Raw genomic sequence first — 12,140 nt, 5'->3', positions numbered from 1 at the left:
TACGTTAACCTTTTCAAGTACAGTGGTGGAAATATTTCTTATACGGTGAAGTGATGAACTGTGTGTATGTGTGTGATGCAGGAAGACCATTTTCTTTTCCAACTAAAGCAGTTGGGTCCCCTGTGAACGGGTAGACTTGTTCGTGAATGTTCATCATTATTGGGTATGGGTTACTCGACGGCAGACGATTGTAGTTAGTGTCTGAGGGAGAGTGAATGTAATGGTTTGGTCTGAGGCTGATTAGGGTTATAGAAAGAATGCCTAGAGTATGATTACTTTAAATCTCGAATATGTTACATACTAAACCATAAAAAAGACGTCAAGGGTGGTTAAGTGGTTGTTGTAGCTGACCTAACTGATGAGGTCACCTACAACACAAGCTCGTGAAATCTGCAGTGTTATTGAAAGAAATTTAGATGAGGTAATTATCTGGTTATTGTAGGCAGTTATAAAAATTTCTAAGGGTTGTTACTCATCAGTTTTCGTATGAGCTGCCATCAAACCGAAATGTGATGCACTTAGGTAATCATATACTGACGAGGCAAGGCCATGTTTATAATGCTTATCTGAATCATAAAAGGAACGTATGCAAATGTATTGGACTGTATCCGTTTGAAATTCTTCCTGAAAATATTATTGTAACGTTACAATTCTTTGGCGTTTTGTTACAATGAAGACATTTTACCGGAAGATTCGATTACCAGACTCCTTAAAGAAGAAGACGAGTGTTTTTGTTGTAGTTATGAGTTACATATGGTTCGTGTGTCTGACGGATGTGGTTTGTTGACGCACCAGGCAAAACGAACCGACGTAAACAAAGAAAATGGATCTCCTGAAGATTAAACACCCCAGTTTATTTCGCCTGGAGATTACTTATTTTAATGCTAATTTGTGGAGAGATATGTTAGGGTGTCTAATGTTGAGGCGATCCTTAAAATGTCAGATTCAAATGTTTTGTGTGTGACGTTGAAAGTGCGACCAGAATCTACACGTCTTTCCAGGATTCCATATTGTGACATTTTATTTTTGGTGACACGAACTTATTTTCGATCACCCGGAAGATTTGGCACCATTGTTATTTTACTTCACATGATAAAACAGCAGACGATAACCTAACCTAACCCAACCCCTCCAGGTAACCTTAGGGTGTTTTAATCACATGAAATAAGCTTGTGGTTTACTAAATGTTAAAAGTGATGTGTAAATGTTTGTGTTATTGAGTATTTGTACCTGATTTTTAACAGTCACCGGTTAAGTAGTGATGTACCCCGGTTGGTGTAAGGTTGGCCCCCGGCTCTGATGTTTATAGATTGCCGTACTGTATATAACGATTTTTTTGACTGGCTTTAAATAGCTGATATTAATTAACTAAGTCATTATAAAAGAACGCCATCAAGACTAAGGGGTTGCTTTTGTGAACTCCGTATGGTAGAAATGGGAGTGGTGGCTGCTGTATAATGCTGTACTGTACAGGCAACTCAGACTCCCAAACCGATCAATGTTCATGATCATTCAGACTCGACTGATGAAAGTGTTTAATATGGTTTGGTGACATTTTTAGGGGAATTGTAAACATTTCTTTCACAGCGGGTGGGCAAGTTTCTGTCCGGTCACCTGAAGATTAGGCACCCCAGCTTATTTGACCTGGTGATTTTAAACAGGCTATCTTGACTCCCCCTCGGTAGCGTGAGTGTGTTTTAGTGGTGTGAAGTAAGGTGGTATGCCTAATCAAGTGATCCTAAGGTTCAATTGCCTAACTTATTTAGTGTCCTTTGTATACTTGTCTGCAGATAATAATTTATCTGGTGGTGTTGCCCTTCCCTTACTGATGAATTAATCATAATTTCATCTATTTTTTGTCATTACTGTTATAGTGTAATAAATTGATAATCTGTCATGATTACCCTAATGGTGTTGGGTAAAACTGTCTCACTCACATTACTCATTATTAAGAGCGTGACATTCCGTCTCCCGGGTAGGTCACTGCCACCCTTGAACAGCTCATGTTGAGAGATTGGCAACAGCTGTTATGGAGAGGGAAAAAGCCTTCTCGGTGTGACAACGAGGAGAAAGAACGCGATTGATCATGTATAGAGAGAAGAGGTCATGGGGAAAGAACTAATGATGTACCCATTAGGAAAACTGTGGGACGGGGGTGTTGGGTGAATTAATGGAGGCGGATATATGCACTATTGAAGAACGGGAAAAATGGAGGAAAGTGGAGGAGTTGGTTACCGAGGAAATGATGACAGACACACTACCTCGTGGACGGCGTGTCAAAGGGGGGATTAGAGGAACGACTTCGATGACATATACAGTGGTCTTAAAGCAAAGTCTTCTGGAATGCGTCATGATAAAGTTTTTAACCATGCATCCTAGATGACGTCTGGCTTAAGGGGTTTTAAAGACACACCTCCACGAAGACGGGGTTTTAAAGGTAAATCTATCTGTTGCCAGGTAGGCAGGCAGGCAGGCAGGTACTGTAGGTGTGTTACTCAGGTGATGTTGCTGAATGTTATGTTAGCGAATTATTAACCTCGGGCAGGTAGCCGTGGGAGAGGAAGCTTTTTTTGTGGTTTATTGTTAGCGTTAATTCAGGAAAGAAGATGGCTATGTCAGTGACGCGCAGCCCAGGTGACTTGACTGATTTGTGATGCATGAGCACACTCCAGCTGGGACGTCTGCCGAACCCAGAGCCACAGGACTGATACCCGAGGCTGGGTTAGGACAGTGAACCTGGGCTGAGTGGTTGTGATGACGTTTAAGCTGTGTAGGAACACCTTGGGGAATGGTTGTGCAGAATAATATTAAAAATGTTACATAATAGGAGTTGTGAGGACACTGGGGAGGTGCTGGGGGGTGTTGTGAGGACACTGGGGAGGTGCTGGGGGGTGTTGTGAGGACACTGGGGAGGTGCTGGGGGTGCTTGGGGGAGGAGGACACTGGGAGGTGCTGGGGGTGTTGTGAGGACACTGGGAAGGTGCAGGAGGACACTGGGAAGGTGCTGGGAGGACACTGGAAGGTGCTGGGGGGTTGTGGGAGGACACTTGGGAGGCGTTGACACTGGGGAGGTGTTGGGGTGTTGTGAGGACACTGGGGAGGTGCTGGGTGGGAGGACATTGGGGAGGTGTGGGGAGGACACTGGGGAGGTGCTGTTGTGAGGACACTGGGGAGGTGTTGGGGGTGTGAGGACACTGGGGAGGTGCTGGGTGTTGTGAGGGCATTGGGGAGGTGCGGAGGACACTGGGAGGTGTTGGGGTGTTGTGAGGACACTGGGGAGGTGCTGGGTGTGGAGGACATTGGGGAGGGGAGGTGTTGGAGGACACTGGGGAGGTGTGGAGGTGTTGGAGGACACTGGGACTGAGGACACTGGGGAGGTGTGGGTGTTGGAGGACACTGGGAGGTGCTGAGGGAGGACACTGGGGAGGTGCTGGGGGGTGTGGAGGACACTGGGGGAGGTGCTTGGGTGGAGGACACTGGGGAGGTGCTGAGGGTGTTGTGGGGACACTGGGGAGGTGCTGGGGGTGTTGTGGAGGACACTGGAGGACACTGGGGAGGTGCTGGGGGTGTTGTGAGGACACTGGGAGGTGCTTGGGTGTTGGAGGACACTGGGGAGGTGCCATGGTACCTGAAGTTGTTGTGTGTGTGTGGGGGGGTTGATAATCGGAAGTGCTCTAACGAAGGGTTGAAACAGGGAAGGTTGTACAGTATTATGTTGCGGTGAAGAACGGTATTGATTAGAATTTTATGGTATGGTTATTAAACTCCTGTTGTCGTGTTCGGCCAGTGGGGTGGGGAGGGGGGGAGGCGTTGTCGTCGAGTGAGAGTTGATTACCTGTGTGGATACTGTCGGTAGGTAGGAGGACCGGAAAGGCTGTTTTATCTTGTCGCACTGGTAATGATACAAGACAATCTAAGCTAAGGATTTTGATGGTTTAGTTTGGTTAGTGTTGTTTTATCCACTGTCGAAGATCCTGATGTTTCGGACCCTTAACTCTACACTATACCTGGAGAGAGTAAGGTTAAGGGGTTTTCTTTGTCACGTGAAATAAGCTGGGGTGCCTCATCTAAACGTGATCCGTTGTCGTTAAAGGTATATACTGTATTTTTTTTTCGCAAAGGTTGGTTGGACAGTGAGTAAAAAGTTTTGTTGTGGCGGGATAAAAGGAATAACCACTCGTCTGTTGGTGTGACGCGTGGGATCCAGGAGGGCGAGTAAGGTAAACACGGGCGAGCGGGTGAGTAGAGAGGCCAGACCGTCTGCCCCCGACACTGACGTAAGACCCCGGGGCCCAGAGGAAGGGGGTGAACGGGACGCTGCTGGATGGCTGGGGTGGCAAGAAAAATGGTATCTGGGCCAAGGTGGGAAATGCAATCTGGTGGACCAACGGCAGGGAGTTTCTAGAGAAGGAACAGTCTCCTCGTTGAAGGTGTAGTATTGATTTGCTGTTAGGTTAGGTGAGAAATTTCACTTGGGCTTTTAATATCTACGAGGGATCAGTTTCGTTGTTTACCTCGAGTTGAATGGCCATGTAGTGTCGATCATCCCCGTGCACACTGGTTATAGTGAGAGGAAGGACAGGTAGTGCGGAGATGTTAGATAACAACCCCGGGTTTCCACGTTCATTGACGAGGCACGAGAGAAAAGAGCACACACACACACACACACACACACTATCGTAGGGAAAGTTGAATTGTGAGCGTACGTACAGCTATGTCACCAGTTGCCAGTTGCTGTGTTTCGTAAGCTTTCTTGTTTTTCTGGTGTATTGGGCCATTTAGTTGGGGTTTAATGGTTTACACTGGCGGGGTGTTGCTAACATTTTGTTTTTAAACATTGGTAAGATTTGTTACAGTCCACCCTTGAAAAGTGTTATACAGTCGGCTATAGAAAATGTAATATACAGGTAGTTTGTGTTCCGTTTGTTATCGTCAAGTAACCTGGGTGGTCATGCTACCAGATCCCTCTTTACTGCTGCCAACAAAGAAATCTTAGTCTACACCTTAAGCAGACGTGGTTATGGAGTACAGGTTTATTGTGACTGATTTATATTTTTTTGTATCATAGCTCGTGAATATATGACGTTTATTAGATCTTGTCGAATCTATTTTTAATATATTTCATTTTTAATTATGTTAATGACTCTCAAGGACTCGTCAACTGGTTCCTGTGTGTTGTTGAGGAGAGGGAGATTATGGCTGCCTAATACACCCTTCTCGCGGTGCTTCCTCTTCCCCTCTTGTCCCGCCTCTCGTAATCCACAACTCTGTCTCCCCTTCATCGCTTTTCTCTCTTTTTTATGGTTTTCTCCTCTTTGCTTTCATGAGTTTTATCTCCTTGTTACACGTGGGTCAACTTTTTATTTGTTTTACACCTTCGCCTTTAATCTTCTGCTCTCTCCTGTCACTTTCTTCTCATTTTCTATTATATTTTTCTGTGGTCATAATCTTGGCACGTGAATATTTCTCTTATCTGCGTCTCGCCTATTTTTTCGTCACTTTATGTTTCCTCGTCTCTTCCACATTCTGCAAGGAGGGGGTGGTGTGTGGGGGTTCCTGATGGTGGGAGGGGTAGTGTAGGTGTTCCTGGAGGAGGGGATAGTGTGGGGGGGGGGTGGTGGAGTTCCTGGTGTCTTGTATACTGTAGCTCATCAGCCTTCGTGTATTGGGTGCATGTCTGTGTTTTTGTTGGTTCATTCCTCTCGACTAGACCACTGGCGAATCTCTCCATCGGTGGTGGTGGGGGGCTCGTTTTTTGTCCACTGTCTCAAGAATCGCCACTTAAGAGGTATTTCATGGCGAACTCCTCCACATCTTAGGAGTGATCACGTGAAAGGTTGTGTAGAAAGTTTTGAACTTTTACTAGTCAAGGTATTTTTATTTATTTTGTGTGTGTAGCGACTCCCGTATATATATAATAAGAATGTGGTATTACTGTGATGTATCGACCATTCGCCTTAATTCAAAGACAAAAAGAGTTAACCCTCTTATCTCTTCTTACTTGAATAACAGTTTGAGAATTTCATAATCACCATTGAATCTCGGGAAAAAAAACAATTTATTCTTTACCTGTGCTCTTAACACGTAAAAATGTCTGTCGGTACAATTTATACAACCGATCAACGTCAGTATTGTTCTTTACACCAGTACTTATCACATTTGCTTCAGTGCGTGAGAGTATTGCTAGTCGAGAAGCACCCTGTGTAGATGTTATAAAAAAAACCTTCAATTAGGTGTCGTAACTGCCTACCGGTTAATTATAAGGAGAAAGGTGTTCTCCCAGATACGTAAATAACTCGTGCTCATACTTGGAATCAGCTCGTCCTTGAACTTGCCCGGGTTTTTTTTTTCCGAGGTGGCCATTGATCCTGAAGAGAAGGAGAGGTGGCAACAGCTAGGTCGTCTTAACATAGAACTGTTCTCGTCATGCTTGTGTTTGTTTGGGATTTTCAGGCTCCTGCTATAGGTGTAATGTTGTGGTGACCCTCACGTGGTGCGTGGGTAAGCTCCGCACCTGCACCCCCCCCCGTCCCTCCTAGTCACAACACCTCTCACCGCCATCCACACGTACCTCCCCTCCCCCTCTCATCCACCCACACGTGCCCCCGCTCATGCACCTACACGTTCCTCTCATCCACCCTCGCGTGCCTCCCTCTCCCCTTTCATCCACTCACGCGTTCCTAAACCACACGCCACCCCTCCCCCCCCTCACTCACCCACTCACAAGCATGCCTCGCCCATGGTGACGCAAAATAGATTAACCAGTAAATAACATGAGTGGGGGGGTGATTATCAGGTGAAGTAAGCTAGGGTGTCTATTCCTCAGGTGATCCAAATTCTCTATTGTTGATAAAGAGGGGGTGTGTGGTGGGGGCGGGTTAAGTTACTAAGTTTAAGAAAAGTTATACTTATGGCCTCCTTAACCCAGAAGGCTGTTGGGGGGTAATTAGTTATTTAAGTATTGGAGGGATGGTTTTGTTGACTTTGTATACACGGATTCATCATTATATTGTAATTTAAGAATGAATCACATGAAGATTAAACACCCCCCTCTTCCTTATTTCACCTGATGATTAAACCGCTCTCATGTTAACCTCACTTGACCTTAATTTCCCCAGGGGTGGCTAATGCTCAGGTGGGACTGTATGATAAAAAGAGTCCCGTGTTTTATATCGATTGGTTGTGTTCAGTGGTGGGGTTTACGCCAGTGTTCATCTAGTGGGGTTTTTTTGAGGGGGAGGGGTTACCTCACTCAACTCCCGTCTTAGGAACCTCTCGTAGTCTTTTATGAGGGATGCACTCTATGGTGGTGGTGGTGGTGTGGCTGGCAAAAAGCTCGTCTCCAACTCTCCTTCCTGGGCTGGCTGGGTGGGTGGTGGAAATGGTGTGAAATTATGAACGTTCTCAAGTTGTTCTGTGTTGGGGGGGGGGTGGGGGGTGTGAGTAGAACATTGTGTTTAGTGGAAATGGCGGGAAGGGGGATGGGGTACCGGATGTGTGTGGAGGGAAGTGATTCATTCGGTGGGAGGAGGTGTAGGGGTGTGTATAGGCTGTGTAAGAATCAGGTTACTGGGTAGATTAAGTCCCCTCTCCCATCCCCCTCTTCTCAAATCACAAAACAGGCTATAAAAAAAAATCCCACCACGAAATTCTCACCTGACACCTCCAATATTTCTAGTCAGGAATATTTTCACCTGAGTAGCTACACCTTTGTTTTTCCTCGTCATCGCGTCTCCTTCGGGTGTAGCGCGGTTACCATGGTGTTAACCCGCCATTATCACCTGTCCCCGGAATTGTTTTGACAGGACGTTGGATTGGGTTGTGTTGATGCCCCTGCTAGTTGTGTTGGGGAATCCTCTCTTGTATTGGGTACTGTGGGCAGACCGAGTACCCAAGATCTTCGATTATCTAAGCAAGGTGTGAAGGAACAGTAGTGGAAGGATTATGACAACTGGTAAGGGACGGAACATTTTATGATGTTCGCGGAAGTACTGTACAGGGATCTCGTGTGTCCGGTCAGACCCCCTTTAAGATAGATAGGAGGGTGGTGTGGGGGGGGGGGTGCAACCTTCTGCTGTGGTCTACTCATACAACACCCCTTCAGACTGTAAATATGTAGCAGCCGACGTTTGGGGTCATTATACCGTGACCAACTCAATGGCTAAGGCCTATACGCGTGTCTGGGGAGTTGTGGTGCTTTGTCATTGTGGTTAGGTTAGGTTGGTGTTATTGTAGCTACTGGGCAACATCATGGTTATTTACCTGACGTGTGTGTGTGTGTGTGTGTGTGAGGCAGGATACATCCCCACCTGTGTCAACATATATAGCATATATTACTTTTTGTTTGGTTTATCTTGTATATTAAGAGGATAATCGTTCTTGTTTGTTTATATGTGCTTCTGTGAATTAACCTGTGGTGGTAGTGGACTAGTGGTCATAGTTCAAAGTGGATGAGGGTGTGCGGCGTGCGTAGGTTAGGTATATGTTGGCACCTGGGAACACCTGAGGGAAGTGGGTCCACGCAGCCAGCATCCGTACGCCACACCCACCTAATGCAATAAACGTAAGCATGCATGTGTGTGTGTGTGTGTGAAAGTGGGGGGTTAGGTGGCACTCATTTATAATAATACTTCATTCTTAAACGGAAATGGCACTTACTGTCTTGCGTTGTTTGGCGGCATTGGAAGTATTGGGGACTGGGTACATGTTACCTAGATGGAAACCCAAGTCTTTTTCGTGTAACTTTAGCGTAGTGGTGATATGTTTTAACTCACTGAGGCTATATAAAAGAACTGTTAGGCCTTGTTGTGTACCCGAAGACAGACACACTCCTCTGATACTCCACACAGGAAACTTATCTAACAAAATGTCAAGGATCAGAGATGGTGGAGGTGGGTGTGTGAGGCGGTGGGTGGGTGTAGTGCGCCCTGGGAGTAACCTCGGGCTACCACCACCCTCTTTACTACGCGGGGTGTATTGTTGTAACGTCCGTCTCGTTGTTACATCAAGCTGTGCTCCTCCTCTGGCACTCTCCTGGGTGTGGAGATCGACGGATGGAACACCTGTTTAGTGTGGGAAGGTTCTCCCCATGTGAGTCGGCGGGTTAAAAATAGTTTAATCTAGAATAGTAATATGTAGGCGTGTCGTGCAACATCACTTCCACGCTTCTGATAGGTCAGTCGGGCAGTGTAAGTGGTGCGTCGCTAGCGGTGGGAAGGGACAGGGTGTGGCCTAGCTTAGAGAGGGATGGAGCGTGTGATTGTGCGTGGTGGAAGTGGAGGTGGGATATATGTGGCAGTTGTCACGTTGTGGAAAATTTGGTAGAGGTAGTGTGTGGTGGTGGAGTGTCAGAGATGAAGAGGGTTCTTGCGTATGTGGTATTGCAACTTTTGTATTTGTGGACACTTGTGTGAGGGAGGGTGGTATACAGTACACATGCGAGGATAATTGGTTGGTATACATGTGTATGGTAGGTGTATACATATGTAAAGAGAAGGTGTTTAAAGTTTGTGGGCGATACCTTGAGTGTTGGAGCGAGGCCTCACCACGTGGAGGGGGGATGAGCCATAATTGAATACTTGGTGCTGAATGACGTAACTGCTGTGCGAGTAAGTGGATTCGTCATTGATGTTAATTTGTGTTATTCCCTCACTGGGTAGACCACTGAACAGGGACAATTGATTTGACATGCTGAGTGGCTGGCCTAGAGCACTGTTATATCTTGGGCGAATCACATGAAGATTAACTCCCTGGGAGGTGTTAGGGTGGCTAATCTTCAGGTGAAGTAAGCTTGGGTGTCTAATATGCAGGTGGGGTGACCATGGGCGTCTATAGCTCACCTGTTAAGTGTGTTGGATGGTGTGTAGAGTGGGCCATGCGAGTGACAGACACTACTACTACTTTTCTCTCTGTGGGAGGAGGAAAGGGAGGTAGCACCTATTTCTGGGCGCTGGTGTCGGTGACAGGGTGTGAGGTAAGCGCTCGGGGTGACAGCCACCCACCCTCAGTCTGGCATGCATCGCTGTTTATGTAGTCTTGCTCGCCCCTGCCGCCATGTTGGGGGGGACACCCGAAAACCAGACGCGGCGGGAGAGTCGTTCGACCACTACTGACGACCCGGGGGAGTATTTAGGAAAGCAAAGTGACGGGTTGTGGGGAAACACTTGGCGGTGAGCGGCTGCCTGGTAACATTTTGTTGTGGGGTTAGGTGTTGAGTGAAGAAAAATATGTACAGTAAATTGACAAAACTCTGTACCTAATTGTAAGCTAAGTATCCTCCCTGTTATTCTCTCAAACATAGTGCCTTTATGAAGACCTTACAGTGTAGTTACCTGTTTAAATTAACTACTACAACATAAAGGTAGAAACTGATTATATTAACCTGGCCTTACCTAGATTTATTCTCGTATCTCTCAAATTATCTAATCTAAATATTGAAGAAAAAAATGCAATCATGATAACAGGTAACGTTACTATAAATAATAATAACTACCCTATTATACCACCCTAACTACCCAAACTGTCGAATATAAATTACCTCCACCTCCCATAAATAAATAAATATACAGCATCTCACTTAAACTGCCACCAATTATCAATAACCCCCAGTTTAACCTAATCACCTCTGCTCAGCCTACTCACGTCATCCCAAGTTAGATAAATCGCGTCACAAATTGCGTCGACCACCTGCGTGTAGAGGAAGTGAATGTGTAGTGGGGGCGAGATTATGAAGACGAGAGAAAACACACACACACACACACACACACACCATCTCCTTAGTCTGTGCTTCGTAACGTGAAAGAAAACGGAGCGGTTATATCTCGGGTATTACAGGAGACACGTATTTACCGAGTGGTCATGTTTGGGGTTGTGGAGATGAGGTGAAAAGTGTCCCCAGCTTCTTGTTATGGTAAAGACATGTACTGGTGGTGTAGGTAAGTGTGTACGTGTAGGACTGGGTTTGTTTACACACACACACACCCCCGAAGATTAGCCTACCCACCTCATTTCAACTGATGATTAAATAACCTAACTACCTGAGACGGCTTAGGACGTTAGGTTAAGGTAGTTAAGTTAATCATCAGGTAAAAATAAAGTGAAGGGGGGGGGGCGTAATTAATCCTCAGGTGAGCTTTCATTAGTCATTTTTTTTCTTGTGTAGGGGAAAGATCATATTCACCTGGGAGGGAGGAGGGATAGTTAAAGGGTCGCCTGTGTTGAATTGTTTTATCTCACTAGCTGCGAGAGAGAGAGAGAGAGAGAGAGAGAGTCTCTCTTGATACGCTTGTCCATAATATAAGGGTAATGTAATGTTCTCTCTGGCTCCCGTATTAAGCTTCTGATCATGTGTTGTACCTCCTGTAACTGCTGTATGGTGCTCGGGTACAGGAACTCATCACTAAGATTTGAAAACAGGTTTTTTTTTTTATCATTCTTAACTGATGAAAATATAGCTGGCAGAAGCGTTTGTTGTTGCTGCATGTCACCCCATCTACCAGACCCCCTAGACCCCCACCCCATCCCCCCAGACCCCCATCCCACCCCAGACCCTACCTAGACCCCACCTAGACCCCACCCCATCCCATCCTACCCCAGACCCCACCCCCATCCTACCCCCCAGACCCCACCCCAGACCCCACCCCCATCCAGACCCCACCCCATCCTACCCCAGACCCCACCCCATCCTACCCCAGACCCCACCCCATCCTACCCCAAGACCCCACCCCTAGACCCCACCCCATCCTACCCCAGACCCTACCATCCTACCCCAGACCCCACCCTAGACCCCACCCCATCCCATCCTACCCCACCCCCATCCCACCCCAGACCCTACCCTAGACCCCACCCATCACCCCAGACCCTCCTACCCCAGACCCCACCCCATCCCTACCCCAGACCCCACCCATCCTACCCAAGACCCCACCTCCCCACCCCATCCTACCCCAGACCCTACCCCATCCTACCCCAGACCCCACCCCATCCCTACCCCAGACCCCACCCCATCCTACCCCAGACCCTACCCCATCCTACCCCAGACCCTACCTAGACCCCACCCCATCCCAGACCCCATCCTAGACCCCCCCAGACCCCCTAGACCCCACCCCATCCTACCCCAGACCCCACCCCCATCCTACCCCCCG

This window comes from Homarus americanus, unplaced genomic scaffold (genome assembly GCF_018991925.1).
Source record: "Homarus americanus isolate GMGI-L3 unplaced genomic scaffold, GMGI_Hamer_2.0 scaffold19318, whole genome shotgun sequence".
NCBI classification, from domain to species: domain Eukaryota; kingdom Metazoa; phylum Arthropoda; class Malacostraca; order Decapoda; family Nephropidae; genus Homarus; species Homarus americanus.
The sequence above is the reverse complement of the archived record's forward strand: the minus strand, read 5'-3'. Positions refer to the sequence as shown.